Source organism: Cupressus sempervirens, chromosome 3, assembly GCF_028749045.1.
Source record: "Cupressus sempervirens isolate cs-2001-9-10 chromosome 3, ASM2874904v1, whole genome shotgun sequence".
NCBI classification, from domain to species: domain Eukaryota; kingdom Viridiplantae; phylum Streptophyta; class Pinopsida; order Cupressales; family Cupressaceae; genus Cupressus; species Cupressus sempervirens.
The window spans coordinates 253,304,826-253,322,249 of record NC_143120.1 but is presented as its reverse complement, the minus strand read 5'-3'; the positions used below and the strand labels follow the sequence as shown (position 1 = coordinate 253,322,249).

General features: G+C 36.1%; 1 long non-coding RNA gene across 1 annotated transcript in view; it reads left to right on the top strand.

The window, feature by feature from the left end:
• Positions 1–4,263: 4,263 nt before the first annotated feature.
• LOC149565825 (uncharacterized) overlaps positions 4,264–17,424 on the top strand; it is an 82,240-nt gene continuing 69,079 nt past the window's right edge. The window contains exon 1 of the long non-coding RNA XR_016362071.1: positions 4,264–4,530. This is a non-coding gene — a long non-coding RNA (uncharacterized LOC149565825). The remainder of the gene's footprint in view (positions 4,531–17,424) is intronic.

Below are 17,424 nucleotides of genomic sequence, written 5' to 3'. Positions count from 1 at the left end.
AATTAAATCTTTTAATTTAGACTTAATTAATAGAAAATTCACCATAGACCTCCAAGATAAAATATGAAAACCCATCATAGAACAATCCATACAAAATCAGTCTAAAGGGTTAAAAATCACAAATTATGTTATCTGACACATTCGGAAGGTAAAATATCCAGATACTTGTCCTACTTCACTAGGACAAATGATTTAGGGGTTTAGGATTTGGACTTGAGAATTTATCTTCCCTCTCTTACCATTGAGATAGTGTGATAGGGTATGCTCATCTTGGCAATTCAGGGAAGTCGATACCCGGTACCTACAACCTGCATAAAAACTATGCATGTACATACAATATATATATATGCTAAACTAAATAGGCAATGGCAGGAAGTGGTGCATCGTGTAGATCCCGACTAGTAGGTGACTACGACTCCCTTCCTTAACCACATCAAAAATGCCATACATAAGAACAAACATGCACACCATACACATGCAAGTATGGGATGAGTATCCATAATAAAAACATGTGATAATAAACCATCTAACTAATCATCATCAATAACTGGAATAATGTAATAATCATCATGCATATATGAAATGTAGAGTCTAAGTAATCCTATCACATATCAACTGAGTCCATCACACAATATTTGATAGTCTCAAAACAATGTTACTAATAATCATCAACATAGAACTAGCCCTAAAAGAGTTCGACAATGATAACAAAATGCAAACTAGGGGCAGACACTACACCCATTATAGACACTATACTACCATTTTCTAATTTAATTTCAAATTTCATGGAATCATCCAAATTAAAAAATAACTCCCTATTTCTAGTCATGTGGTTGCTACAACCACTATCTAAAAACCATACATCCTTAGAACTTTCTTGTGCCACATTGCATGTTATAAATAAACTGTCTAAATTACTATGAGATATATTTGAATAATTTGCACCAACATTTTCTAAATTTGTGTGTTTCTTTTGGCATTCAATGGCCAAATGACCATACCTCTTACAATAATAACACTAGTTTTAGATTTATCAAACCTTGATGATCGTTGATTTCTACCATGTCCTCTATTATTGAAACTCTGATTAGGCTAATTTTTCCTTCCTCCTTGATCTGTATTCACTTGTCTAGCTCTACCTCTTCCTCTTCCTCTAAATTTTGATCTCCCTATTCCTCTTGATGACCTTTGAGCTCTGAAAGCATTCTCAGAAGATGAATTATTATTTGTGTTAACTCTAGACTCATGAGATAACAAGGAACCATTAGTTCATCCAATGACAATATTGATAAGTCTTCTGATTCTTCAATGACAACTACAATTGAGTCAAACTTATTGGATAAACTTCTAAGCACCTTTTCAACCACCTTCTGATTAGATATATCATCCCTATGTGTCATCAATTGATTAACAATATTCATTACTTCATTAATTTTTTTAATCTATATTATCTGATGCATTCATATTAAGATTCTCAAACTTTCTTCTTAATATGTGTAATCTTGCTACCTTCACCTTTGTTGTACCTTCATAAATAACTTGTAAGGCATCCCATGCTTGCTTGGATCTCGTTGCTCTAGAAACTCTTGAAAATAATGACTCATCTATTACTTGTTGAATGAAAAGTAAAGTCTTCGAATCTTTCTTCTCCTTATCCTTGTATCTTTTTCTCCTTGTGATAATGCCAGATAGGCTACCTGATCCTGTAGTTCTACAAAACCCTTCTCAACCGAATCCCATATATCTTGAGAGTGAAATAAAATCTTCATTTTAACATACCAAATATAATAATTCTTACCATTAAATATCGATATTTGAGGTTGCGATATACTATTGATCATTGCCATGTCTATAGATGTAATTCTCCAATTTCAGCTTCAACTTCCTCCTTCAATGTAACATATTCAACTCCTCAAAATGTTGGCTTTGATACCACTTTGATAGCAAAGAGAACTTTAAATCCAAAGATAATCATTCAAAGAGCATGCTACAACACATATTCAAATACATAGGTAGCCTAATAAGGAGCAAAAATTAAAAACAATCTCAATCATAATATGCAACTACAACAAAAACAAATAATTAGACTTTATTCATATTGAAATCTCAAAATTCTACTTTGAGTGAATACATGACAATCATCTCTTATTAAAGAAGATCTAAGTGATCTTACTCTACATGAGTGCAGCCTACTATGACAAAGCTATGTTAAACATAAAGTAGACTGGGACTAAGTTGTAATATATTGGAGTTTTACAAGCTCTTAAACCACTAACCTAATAGTTAGTTTATTTTATTAACATCTTTCATGGAATTGACATGTAGTATTTTCTCCTTATTCCTAGAAAATATTAACTAATTAACTGCATGTATTTTTGCATGTTTATTCAATGGATCAAGACTAATGGTTCAACTACTACATTATTTTTGTCAACCCTATTCAATGTATTCGATGCATGCAAGACTAGAACAAACTATTAGTTGAAATGGTGCTAGAAGAAATTACACTATCTATCAAGTATATGAATCATCCCCATCAAGATTCTTCTCTTGATATATGTTTTTGAGCCTTTAAGAGCAAAGTAGCAGTCATCTATATAATCACTTCACTTGAAAAAAAAATACTTTTATTAAATGAAGACATATGAATTGAGAATAATAATGCATATTGAGAATAGTAATGACTATTCTAACAACTACTATTTTTTGGAATGGATATAAACTCATTTTAAGGACAAAATGAAAATATATATTCTTATTGTACTTGTCGTAGGCAACGTACTATTGTATTCAGTTTGAACAATTTTTGAATTAGTTTTGAACATACCAACCAATCAAATTCAATTATTCTCAATTGATTTCAATTTTTGTTAAGTTTGCATATTTTATATCAATTAAATATATTATGAAAATGATTTATCTTCACTGTAATTGGTTCAATTTATTGGGTGCTATAAGACCCCTTTTTTCGGACCTCCCTCCATATTCCATTTTTAATGGCAAGATTATGGGAAATTTATGTATAAATAAAGATATGTACATACTAAAATTAAATATTATTACTTGACTGCCTTCAATTTTTCTACATCTCCATGTTGCTATGAGATTTTAGTCTATTGTAATGTTTAAATATATTTATCTTATCAATATTCATTTCATATGATGAAAATATTTATGATTAGAATTAAAATTATTACTTAATTATTATGATCTACCTAAATTATTTAAATAACTAGATTCTACTAAGCTTTCTCAAATTTTAAATTTTATCTAAGTTATATTAATTTAACTAAATTCTTACTACACAAATTTCATGCAACAACTACCATACTAAAATACTCAAACTAAAAGTTGTAATATAGAAAAATATTGTTATATTAATATAATTTTTAATTAAAATTTAAATAATAGCATATTCATTAAATCAAGACAATAATTAATATTTAAATTAAATTGAATATAGATTGACAATTAATTTGTTAAATAAAAAGATATGTACAAGACACGGATATGAAGAAATGTATCCAAACTTATCTTCTAATCACTTTATTTTTTAATAAGCATTTGAGTGATGGGAAAATTAAAGACACTACAAAACTATTTAATTATTTATAAAATATGACATTGTTTGGTTGCAAGCGTAGGAATTGATAATTAGAATAGAAAATTTGAATGAGAATAGAGAATGAAGAATAGGAATGGAAAAATGCAATCCAATCTTGTTTATCCCTTGTTTGGTTATGCAAGCTTAAATTAGAATAGGGTTAACTTGCAATCGGCGCCATTTGAAAATATTTTTGAAGATACAATTGGCGCCATTGGAAAATTGCTGAAATATTTGAAAATATTGAAAACAAAGTTCTAGCGCTCACCCTAGGTCAAAGCGGATTTGAAAATTTAATCAAATTTGAAAAAGTTAAAATGAATGCAAGAATAGCAATTCCAATTACAGGTATTTTTTGGAATGGACAAAAGCTCATTTTGGAGCTAAAATGAGAATATGTATTTCTATTCCCTATTCCTATTCCATGCACCAAACACAGAATACAAATCATATTCTAATTTCCTATTTCTATTCCAATTGTATTCCAGCAACCAAACGGACCCTAACTATAATGACAAGTACTTGACACTTCCCTATTCCAATTAACCAAACATAAAATAGAAAATATATTCCTATCCTATTCCATCAACCAGAAGTACCGTGAACAATCCATCAATCAAAGGCATGCCTCGGATACCTGTCGCAAAGAATACCGTTAGTCCATATCGTAAACTATAAAACGATCCCCATAACTGATATCGTTAACTATAGTAAAACGATCTGTCCTTTGTGAACATTTACTCTGTTACGTGCAAGTGCCTTAGTAGTGTACAAGCGTAGCGGTGCGAAAGATCTTGCCAGTCCCGCGAAGGATAACAGTGTCGAATAGCTAGCTTTTCACAGGACGTAGCCATCTAAATCTTCTAATAAACAGCAGCGCCTCTACAATGTCCAAAAGTGTAGCTGATGATCAGCGACAGATTGAGGTGGGTAAAGGTTATTTGGATGGGATAGCTCAAGTGTATATCAGGGGCATTTCACTTCTCACTAGCCACAGTTTCCTCTGGAGGAGATAAATCATATTCTACTCAAATGGTACAAGCAACAGAAACCCTCATTTTATCCTCCTGGGCAGAGGGCCGGGAGTTTTCAAAGCTGATACAAGCAACCAAACGCCCAACAATTTCTAAAAAGCAAGTTTCCTTGAACCACAAGACCGTTTTTTTCTTCACCCTAAGCCTATGACAATGCCCATAATTTAACCTCAAATAAAATAATAACAATCTGGAAAAGAGCATTCTACACCTAGTGAGGAAGTCCGAGGATCATCCCACCAAATTGCGATCACGGATGAATATTTTTTCCATTTGACATGCAATGAGGACAAATAAAATGAGTGCATTGATCAATTAAGTATCCGAGGAGAATTTCAACAACATTGCTTTGGACCACGACAGGAAATGGTGATATGTGATCCTAATTAGGCTCCTGATTGGGAGGTTATCACGGAAAATGTAGAGGAGAAAGGGAGCAGCTCCAACTCTGGACAACCGCAAGAAACTGATTGTCATATGCTGATGTATTGTCCGCGGAAAAGGCCACCAATTAAAGCCCATCGGACTCCAGAGCCAATGCATACATTTTCTTTAATGCATCAAGGACCCGGACGCGGAGATAAGTAAAGGGGCATAAGTTGCCTGTAAATGTTGAGCCTTCCCAATTTTGTTTTCTATGTATAGGACGCCTCTGCAACAAAGGTTTCATTTTCCAAATATGTTTTTCTTTTTCAAGAAATATTATTTCAGAATTAATAGTAATAGTCCTTGCAATTGGTTAAGAGTTTTAGAATCCTAGTATCAGGTGGACCAGTTTCCTTTTATGACGTCTGGAAACATATTGGTACTTTTGGAATCGTTATGCTGAAACGTGAATCTTGTGTAAGGTTGAATGATAACATGTGCTTTTGTATCTCCAGAGGCTGCTCACCGATAAGAATTTTTTTCTCTCTGTGATACATGATACTTTCACTATTGTATCTGACAGCTCTCATACAACTTATTCGGTAAGGTAAGGAGAACATGGGGAAGTTAGGCGGGTTCATCATCAGTTTGGACAAAGAAACTGATTACTAAAGCTGATTTAGTGGTAAGGCTTTCCCATAGACTTTGTTTAGCCTGTGAACGTTAAGATTTCATCTATCTATGTATCTAATAAGAAAACATAAAATGTTCTAAGGGATTGCACTTACTGCTGTACGTACAAAATATCTCCTTGTTTGAAAATGCGCAGAATTTGTTTGGGTGAATTTGAAATACTTCTAGTTTATGAAATACCAAACTCAGCAGTCGTAGCAGCACCCCTGTAAAAAATGGGAGCTTTGGAAGAGAGTGTGGAGACACTTCAAACTTACAAACAAATTTTTTTAGGCGTTCTTGTGCCTGCCGTGAGAAACAGATATAAATCATAAAATCATATAGAAGACATACCAATTTTTGTAATGATATACAACTACAAAATATAGCTTCATGAATATGCTAGTTAGAGCTTTTGCCCAATATGAGAAATTAGAGAAGGCCTCAAGTTGTTTTTCAAATATGCCTCAACTCAATTAAATCTTACGGAGAACATTCATTCCTGAACAGGCATGTTAGCCAAACCACCTATGTGTGCAATTAACATGCTACTTAGCACTTAATGTCCTTACACAAAGGCACGTCAGTCCATGGGACTGCTCCCTCGTGGCATGCTAGTCTCAGACCCTTGAACAGATCTGCAAACTGGAAAATAAACCTTTAACTAAGCAAGCAGTCATATGCTCAATAAATGCTTGAGGAATCGCATGCTGATATTCAACCAAACGTTTCTATATTAATCTCAGCAATAAAAATAAAAAATTATAGAATAGTGTGTACAAATGGTGTTTATAGAGAATTTCTACCTAGCAGCGCCTCAACTAAACATGGATTGATGCAAATCTAAGATTTCTTTATTTATTCATGTGCAACTTCCACTTTCAATTCTTTTAAAGGCGTGCAGGCTCAAACTTTTATTGCTTTTCCTACAATCTAGGTAGAAACCCTATCCTATGATACTCAAAATGGTGACTTCTAGAATTCCCTAAGTCACAAGGTTCTAGTTCGAGTTCGTGTTCGACAACAAAAAAATTCGGATGAAGTTCGACAAAAGTAAAATGTTCAAAAAAAAATTCGACATTTAATTTTCCTTATATAAATTTAATTTTTTATATATAATAATAAATTGATTAAATTATAAAAATAACTTAACATCGTTAGATGAAATTGAAATAAAATAAATTATTTAATTATTTATTAAAATAAAATAATATTACTTTAAATTTGAAACTTAATGTATATATTTTAGTTTTACAATTGATAAGCTAAAATTATAGAAAATAGATCAATGTAAACATTACAACAAATTTAAAATCAGTATAATGTAAACAAAATTAAAGTTTTAATTATTTATTTAATTAACATATAAATTAGAAAAGTGTTATTTATACTATATAGTATATGAAATAATAAGTAATAAATATATCTTAAATATGTACATTAAGTAATGTGTTTTAATGTATTATTTAGTACTTCATATACATTTGCGTATACATTTGTAGGACTTAAAAATACTTGGAGGACTTGTATTATCGACTCTCATTTTGAGCGCTCACCATGCTGGAGAGGATTTGCGTTACAGGGAACAATCCAGACGCCTAGTAGACAATCTCTTTGTGTGGATTTTCTTTTGCAGGGATTTTCTTTTGATTGTTGGCGTGTCTTGCAGCGATATGACTTGTACATTTCCCTAGATTCCAACATTGGTGTGTCTTGCATCGATAATATTTCTTCATTTCGGGACTTCCATTCATTCCGCCCGAGAATGTGTTTCAAAGATCCAAATGTATCACCTAAAATAGCCCTAACCCTATTGCATACGATTTTTGGGACGAGTAAGAGCGAATTTTATAGATTCTTTCAGAATTTGCCGAATTTCGAATTTCATACATGAAATGCGGCGAACCCTGTGACACAGAGAATTCCTATCCTTATTCACTCTTTTATCTATCATCGAATGTATCAAGAACTGCTTACAGAATTGGAGCCAAACCACACATGAATGCGATTGTCTTGTTGAATAGAACTCAATACCCTTGTGCATTGGCATATTAGTCTCTATGGGATCACTCAGTTGAAACACACTAAAGCTCTAGATGCTTGAACAGATCAACCCACCATTAGAGAAACCTTAGCATTGCAAAATAATCATGTAGTCAATAAAATTATAAATACTTAATCAATATACTCCAATTCAGCAACACTTTTCTATATTATTCTTGAAATCATAAGTTATAGAAAAGTGTGTATTATTAGAGTTCATATAGAATTTCTATCTGGGATTGCCTCAACTATAGATGGATTTCTGTGTGTACTAAGGGACGTCATATATAATTTCTATATAGGATTGCCTCAACCATAGATGGATTGCTTGAAGTCTAAGCTAGCTTTATTATACTTACATCTGCACGTAACTTCTAGTTTGGAATCATCTAGAAGGCACAGGCACAGGCACAGACACAAAGTTCCATTGCTTTTCCTACAAATTATCTATAAATATGTCATGTCCCTTCTTTAGTCTGACAAGAAGAGTTATGCGAGTTGGCCTATCATGGGGGTCTCATAGGCTAGCAGTTGTGGATAGAGATTCATACAGGATATTCAGTGACCGGGCTTAACTTTACAGGCAATTGGGAGCTAGTTGGGTGCAGTTCCTTGACTTAGGGGATATCCCTACATTTTAGGAGGATGTGATAGTTTCTAGATGTGAGGTTCCATGAGACCATTCCATGGTTTCAGTTTCAGGATGACAAGGTGTGTTTCCCTAGTTTATAGGAGCATCCCTAGATTATAGGGAAGGGACTGGTAGTTGACCCATCTCGTCAGGTATTAGTCACAGATAGGTGACATGGTCAGTTTTATATTTATTTGGTTGGTTTGGGATTTCAGAGGCAAAATGGAGAAATTTTTAATATATTTAAATATTTCCTAAAATAGCATTTAAATAATTTATAATAAGGCTATTTATATAGCCATTTCAGAGTAATAAGGGGAATATGGCTTTGTTTGGTCAGATGTGCCCTTGTGTTATAGCTTGTTGGAAAGGTCTTGAATTATTATAAATTATTTTCACTATTTGGAAACTTTTTGGCTTTTTGAGTTATGACATTTTAATAAAGTAATGTTTTCCCTAAAGCTTGGACGCCTTTATTTGAGAAAATGTTATTTTATTATAAAGTGCAAAGTTTAATTCTCATTTAAAGTTTGAGTACACTTGGGAGGAGTTATAAGGAGATGAAGACCTAATTGTTCATTATCTTTTGGCATTTTGAAAATTATACATTGTGAAATTGCTTTGGAAGGGCGATTTTGTGGCATGGGACAAAACCCTCAAGTCTGGACTGTTGGGACGCAAACCTCAGCAGGTCTTGGTGATTGGAGTTGTATTTCATTGCATTTAGATTGACAGATGAGGTGGTCAGTTGAGTGGAGTAGGGCGCTTGTAGCTGGGCGACCATCTTTTGGCAATAGGCATTTCATTGCAGCATCTCCTTGTGTGGGTTGGAGGTCTTATCTTCATCACTAGATGCCATAGCTTCCCTTTGGCGTTGGACAGTTCATTGCAGCAATTTCTTTAGGGTTGAATCATTCTCAAAGTATTTCCTTGTAGCTGGCGTTGATCCTTGTTTAAGACAGTATTGTATATTGGCAGTGATCTCTTTGGAGTTAATATATATGGTTGCTAGTTGGTTCGGGTATGTACTATTTCAGAATTCAGTAATGATAAAATTTGCAGCATATGTTTACATTTCTTAAGTGCTATTTATTTCCTATTTGTTATGCAATTATTTTATTTCCGATAAACCCCAAAAAATTGAAAAAACAAGGAAAAGAAAAGAAAAATGAGAATTCAGCTTAGATCATTCAGTGGTAACAAACACTAGTCATAGATTCAGATTTTGAAACAAACGGTAAATTTCTACGGTCACCGGAATTGGAATCTTTCAGTGGTATCAGAGCCTTGAACTTGCCAGCATGTGAATTTAATTGACACTTCTATGCATTCAGGTAGAGCTGAGATAAAAAAAATTTACACACGTAGGAGAGCTTAACTTGAGCAAGGGTTTAGAACTGAACAAGAAACTATTATGGCAAATGAAGAGAAAGGTGCCAAACATAACCAAATGGAGGAGGAAGAGAGGGAGATGATGCGAACTCTCATCACTACAAAACCTAGAATAGTTCATACCTTGGAAAAGGTTACATGGTACCTTGGAATGGATGGAGTTGGATAGACAGGGAGGCAGACATGAGGGACAAGGGCTGGAGCAGATCAATTTCAGTCGTAGGAAGTTAGCATAGTCATAGATCCCACACATCAGTTGGGAGCTCTCTTCATTCCAATAGACAGACATGCCCTCATACACCAGTTAGGGATAGACCTCTACTTCCGCGGTTTGTATCGGGTGAGCAGTCGGCATAGGTAGAGCCACCTGAGGTGGGATTCCAGGATTCAATTATGGCAGCCACGGATGAGTGGAGAGGCCTACCTTTGGAGGTTAGGGACACTTTTCCTCTTCCCAAGTATTGTGCACAATGGAGAGATGCTTCCAGGTTTAGAAGAGATAGGGGCCATAGGCCACAACAAAACAATAACCTTAGTAGAGCTACTGGGAAGATTACATTGGCTACATATGATGCTATTTTCATGATCTGGAGACTTTTTAGCGCTTTGAGTTATGACATTTTAATAAAGTAATGTTTTTCCTATAGCCTAGATGCCTTTATTTGGGAAAATGCTATTTTACTATAAAGTGCAAAGTGTAATTCTCATTTAGGGTTCTATTTGCACTTGGGAAGAGTTATAAGGAGATGAAGACCTAATTGTTCATTATCTTTTGGCATTTTGAAACTTATGAATTGTGAAATTGCTTTGGAAGGGTGATTTTGTGGTATGGGACGAAACCCTCAAGTCCGGACTATTGAAACGCAAGCCTCAACAGGTCTTGGTGATTGGAGTTGTATTTCATTGCATTCAGATTGATAGATGAGGTGGTCGATTTACCTTGGCATTATCATTTGAGTGGAGTAGGGTAGTTGCAATTGGGCGGCCATCTTTGGCAACAGGCATTTCATTGCAGTAGCTCACGTGGGGATTAGAGAAGGTCTTTTCTTCATCACTGGACGTCATAGCTTTCCTTTGACATTGGACGGTTCATTGCAGCAATTTCTTTAGGGTTGAATCATTCTAAAAGCATTTCCCTATAGCTGGTGTTGATCCCTGTTTAAGACAGTATTGTATATTGGCAGTGACCTCTTTAAAGTTGATATATCAAGTTGCTGGTTGGTTCGGGTATGTACTATTTCAGAATTCAGTAATGATAAAATTTGCAGCATATGTTTACATTTCTTAAGTGATAATTTATTTCCTATTTGTTATGCAATTATTTTATTTCAGAAAAACCCCAAAAAACTGAAAGAACAAGGAAAAGAAAAGAAAATCAGAATTCAGCTAAGATCATTCAGTGGTAACAAACGCTAGTCAGAGATTCAGATTTTGAAACAAACAGTAATTTGTATGGTCACTAGAATTGGGAATCTTTCAAAATAATCTCATATGCAACCTATATTCATACATTCAAAAATAACAGCTTTCTAAAAGGCATATCCATTCATGTGCTTTTATCCAGTGCATTTGGAAATGCTGAAATTGGCATCCCATTCTTTGACAAAGTTATGTGTTTTGTCTTCCAAACACCTAAAACCGTACACAAAACATCACCTAATAGGCTAATATTCTTGGAGAAAACATTGTTAACTTTTTAGCACAAAAGTAAAAATTTGTGCATTGAGGATATGTTGCCACTTTGTTCACATGTTGTTAATAACTTAATGGTACCCTCTGATTTCTAGATATTTGGATGATAAGCTCAACCACATCATCCTCATTTGGCTTGATGGTGGAAAGCTCTAAAAATAAAATGATTTTGTATCTGGCCCTTATTCTGTTGAACAAAAGTTATCGAAGTACTTTAAGCATTGCCATATTGTTGCACAAGTTTGCTCAATCTATGCCATAAGTGCCTACACTTGCTTTTCTATATTCCATCTGCATCTTTGTTTGTTAGGTCGTTTGCAAACCTTCCTTGTAGGGTTCTAAGTTTGGCTACCTTTTTGACAAGTTTTGTGTTGATTCATGTGTGCCACTATGTTTCAGTCGCCAAAATCTTCCATGCTTAATAATTTCCTTCATTGAATTGCATACACAACTCACTAATGTAAAGAGTTGTCTTGTGACCTTGATGCTCATTTCCTTAATCCTGACTCTTTATTTGAAGTTTCCTTGCTTGCTCCGCCTCATTTTCTCTTTGCTTTGCCTCCTCTACTTCGCACTTGAGTTTTTCCTTCTCCACTTGCATTGTTAATTTGATTCTTTACTTTTTCAATCCCAATACCATAATACAGTTCTTTATTTTATCAATCAGTTGCACAATATCAGTCACATAAAATGCAACAATTACACAACACAAGATATTTGTGGAAATCTATTGCAAAATATTTGCTTATATGTCCTACAATTTTCATAGGCACCAATCAACAGTAGATACCAATCTCCTCAATTTATAGTGTCATTCTCCTTCTCACTAGAAAAGAACATTACTAGCAGTTTGTGTGTTGGAGTTCGGTTCTTTGCTGGTCTTATTTGTTAGCGCCAGGAGTATTTCTACCAGATTGTCTGGCTTTGCATTTGGGACAAACAAACTGATGGGGACAATTTATTGGATGGAGTCATAGACGTGGAACATATCCTGCTGGAGGTGAGCCATTTGCGGTTTTCTGGATGTTTGGGTGCAATATGCTCTTATCCCTGACATGGTCATTGCTAGAGATCAGGAGCCTTGTTCTTTTCTAAGTGACACCTATTCTTTGTGTTGAAGGCACTGAAGTTTAGGTCGGAGAAAATTTAATAATTTGTGGTCAGAATTGTCTTAGCTGGGTGTGATTGCAAGGAGAGGCAGATGTTGTAGTTGATAGCTGGGCAAATAACCTTGTGTTTGGGTAACATCTGGTGTCTCTGTTTGTTGGATTGAATGAGGAGTATGGCTAGGTACATGTTTCTATGCAGATTGACATCTAGTCCAAGCACAAACCTCTAACTTCAATCTTGAGTATCCAGTTTGCATAGATAATAAATGATTGGCATTGCAGTGTCTTGCTTGAGTTCTGAAATCTGTAGTCTTAGAGCAATAAATCTCTTTCAGAGCTGGATCTTCTAATGAAAGGTAAGCCTGCTAATCTAATGAAATATTAATATTCCAGTGTGTGAAAATATTAACATTGATTTGGTATTGTCTCCTCCTTTCCAAGCATAACAAACTGTTCATTTAAAATTACTCTTGCAATTCCGAAACTGTTTACCCCATCTCTGTTCAACAATCTGTTTGCCATTTTTGCTGGAAGAATATTGTATTGTATTTCAAATGCAATCTTCGTAATTCAGGTAAAAAATCATTATCTTGAAACTATGCAACAGATTGTCATAATATAAATTGTTGGAAAAAAGATCTCTGAGTGAGTAGGTGATAAACTGGGTAAAATCCAGCTGGGGTATTTGTCATGTGCCCTCCTTAGCCTGGACATAAATCTTATTTTCTGTTTGCTCATATGGTCTCCTGTGAGCTAATTAGCCTTGAAAGGGGGCCCATTGGGAGGGGGAAGACTTGTGTGCCACCTCTCTTAGCCAGGACCTATTTTCACTTTATGCAATTGTGGTGCCATTTGAGTTTGCCGATTAGTTTAGATTCAAATTCCAGGCCATCATAGTGATATTGCTTCTGGAGAGAGCATTTACATCGTTCATCTTGTTTTCTAATTATCTTTCAAATTCCATTTGTTGAATTCGTTGGGTGAGAACAGTTTTGGAGGTGAAACATCCTCCATTGACTGCCATCACTTCAATTAGGTGGAGTCTCTTAGTAAGATGATCCTTATTTTTAAGATCATGCGATCATTAAGTATATGTAATGTCTTAAACAATATTCAACAAATGGGTTCAACAATAATCAAATTCAAGAGGTCTGGTTCTTACAATTTTCCAATTGAATCTAGATACTAAGTCCAATTTTAATCATAATCTGAACTGGAGGAACAAATCATCTATAATCATTGAACATATATAAAAAAAAACCTGAATTTCGAGCCACCTATGAAATACTGTTGGCAATTCTCAGGCTGAGTTGGAATGGGTTTCAGTCTCACCTTAATCTGTTTGAAGGGGAAAAATCGCACATTACTGGCGGCGCTTCCAACTGTGTCTAGACCCGTGCCCTTCTGCGATTTTAAAATCGTTTTTCCAGATCCGCGCGGATGATCAAAAATGACTGCAGTGCTGTAGGAAAAGTTGCCGAAAATGATTAATAAAATGGTTCTCCCGCTCGAATCCCTTTCTCTGACCCCTTGATTCAAGTGAGCTTTGGCGTGTAGCAATTCGTATTTCATGCAAACGATTAACTGAGAAAATTCGGGCGCAGGTTATTGTTTGCCGGCTGGATCTTTTGCAATTCGACTATCACCATGACTGTATGGCCGATAGTTACTAAATTTCCTCTCCAATAATAACGGAACATCCACCTTTCATAACACCTGCGATGGGAAACTGGATGCTAAAATTGGAGACGCCTTAGGGTATTATACAGCTCGTCCAAGCAGAAAATTCCGAGTCCTGCTCTGTGAAGAGTTATGAACAAATATGCATTTGGTCTTGATCCAAACCTTGTTCGAAAAGCACAATTTCTTCTCCTAAGCTCGGCCAGTATATATTGTAAAAAGTAGATTACCTCCAAACCCTTGCGAGGAACTAAAATCTACAATCCTATCTCTCAGAAAATGATCCTTCATGAAAATAATACAAGTATCATAAAGTCGCCACCCTTCAAACAATCTGAATATGCAATAAGCCCACATGAAATGGTTGAAGACCACTTCCAATGTGCAACCCTTCGGAGGATATCTCACCACCTCAGTTATGCAGATCCCAGGGAGTTTTCGTTCCCAAAGACCTAATGGAAATTTGCAGACCGAAGACCACAAATTGCTCCAATATGATAAATAGTGAAATCCACAAAATCGCTTGCCTTCAAAAGGGAGCCCTATGTCCTCTATTTATCTCCTTGCTGAGAAGTTTCTGGAAATTATCCGGAATCATCTTGCACTACAAATATTAACTTTATAAAATTAAATAATTAACTTTAGAATACAACCTTTATTTAATATTGGAATGAGTAGGCCCCGCTTACTTAATTGGAAGACAAAATCGACCCTCTTCCCATAATTATTTGCCTACGAGAGTCAATGATAGGCAAATCCCCTGTTATAATTATGTTGCTAAGAGAGGGACATGACAGTCCGCCCTTCCAGATATTGCTTGCCCTCAAGCAATCTCAGAGCTGGATGCTGCAAAATGGTCTCATTCTCCCAAGTAGCATCTTCGATCGGTAGATCCTTCCATTTAACCAAATATTCTTTGATTACTCTTCGGCGGAGCTGTTTTTCTCTGCTTCCTAAAATGAATTCCGGTACCATGATCAATTTCCCTTCATCATCCAGAGGCGGCAAGACTGCAGAAGGTATTACATTCTGTCCCAATGCCTTTTTGAGACGTGATACATGAAACACATTGTATACTTTGCTGTCTGCTGGAAGCTCAAGTTCATAAGCCAATTCCCCTATTCGCCTACTGATCCTGAAAGGTCCATAATACCTGGGTTTAAGCTTCTCTGACCCACTCTTTTTGAGAGTAGATTGTCGAAATGGTTGAAGCATTAAGTAAACCATGTCGCCCACCTCAAAGCTTCTCTCCGTCCTCTTTTGATCTGCGTATTGCTTATACTGATTCTGTGCTCGAGCGATGTTATCACGTAGAGAGCTAATGATATCTTTACTTTCTTGCAGTAAATCCCCAGCACGTGGAACCCGAACATCACTCATCAATAAGTCAATGAAACTGGGTGTATCATAGCCGTACAATGCTCGAAAAGGTGTCATTCGGATAGACATGTGGAAAGTGGTGTTATAGCAATACTCACACAAATAAATCCATCTTACCCAAGCCTTCTGCTGATCAGCTACGTAATTCCTCAAGTAGCCTTCCACCCATTTGTTTACTATTTCCGTCTGACCATCGGTTTGCGGGTGATAACTAGTACTGGGTGTGAGCTCAGTGCCGCATAATCGAAACACCTCTTGCCAGAAATGACTCAAGAATCTACTATCCCTGTCACTGATAATACTGCGGGGTATCCCATGTAACCTGAAAACCTCCCTGAAGAATACTTCAGCTACCTGTACTGCAGTATAAGTAGTGGTGATGGGAAAGAAATGAGCATATTTTGTTAGCCTATCCACCACCACATAAATGCAATCACGTCCTTGAGCCTTGGGCAACCCAGTAATGAAATCCATGGATATGCATTCCCACTTTTGACACGGAATGGGAAGTGGCTGTAGAAGCCCCGCTGGAAAGGTGTGCTCCTGTTTATTCTGTTGGCAAACGGAACACTCACGAACATACTGCAAAACATCCTTCTTAAGTCCTTTCCATGTAAACCGTTCTCGCACCTGTCTATATGTTTTAAAGTATCCGGGGTGACCAGCTATAGGTGAATCATGAAGAGCTCGCATAATGAACTGCTTCACCTTCGATCTTGGGACTAAAAATATCCTGCTCTTGTAAATAATTAATTCATCCACAAGTGTATACCTGGTATCAACAAGTGTCCCATCAACTATCCTAGATGCCCATGAATCTCTGGCATATTCTGCAATAATCAGATGCTTCCAATCCTCAGAGATCTCAATCATTGAACTAAGATGTGGTCTGCGTGACAAGGCATCTGCTACCACATTCTGTGTGCCCTTAACATAAGATATATCGAAGTCATATGCCTGTAACTTACTGACCCATTTCTGCTGCCTATCATTGAGATCCCTTTGCCCGAGGAAATGTCTTAAACTGTTGTGGTCAGTTTTTATGCAGAATTTGCCACCTACTAAGTACTGCCTGAACTTAGCTAGTGCATGCATGATAGCTAACATCTCCTTATCGTAAATGCTGAATGATCTCTCTGGCCCACGGAGTTTCCTGCTTTCATATGCAATTGGGTGTTTATCCTGCATTAAAACAGCCCCAATACCATCTCCTGAGGCATCACACTGGAGTTCAAATGGTTTCGAGAAATCAGGCAAGGCTAGTACCGGACATGAAGTCATGATCTCCTTGAATCTGTCAAAACAAGCCTGTGCCTTTGCTGTCCAAACGAAAGCTCCCCTTTTAAGCAAATCTGTTATAGGGGCCGCGTGTCGTGAATACCCGCAAACAAATCTGCGGTAGAAGCCACATAACCCAAGGAATCCTCTTAACTGAGTTAGGTTCTCAGGAGTAGGCCATTCCACAATAGCACGAATCTTGTCAGGATCCATCCGCACTCCTTCTTGGCTGATAATATGACCTAAGTATAACAACTCAATCATTCCCAAATCGCATTTGGACTCTTTGGCATACAAGGATTCTTCTTGCAAGGTCTTCAATACTGTTTCTAGATGCGCCATGTGCTCCTGCCATGTTCGACTGTATACCAAGATATCATCAAAAAATACCAACACGAATTTTCTCAGCTGATGATGGAAGACCTTATTCATGGTGGACTGGAAAGTAGCTGGTGCATTGGTCAATCCAAATGGCATCACTACAAACTCAAAATGCCCACAATGGCACCTGAATGCCGTCTTCTCAATGTCCTGTTCTCTGAC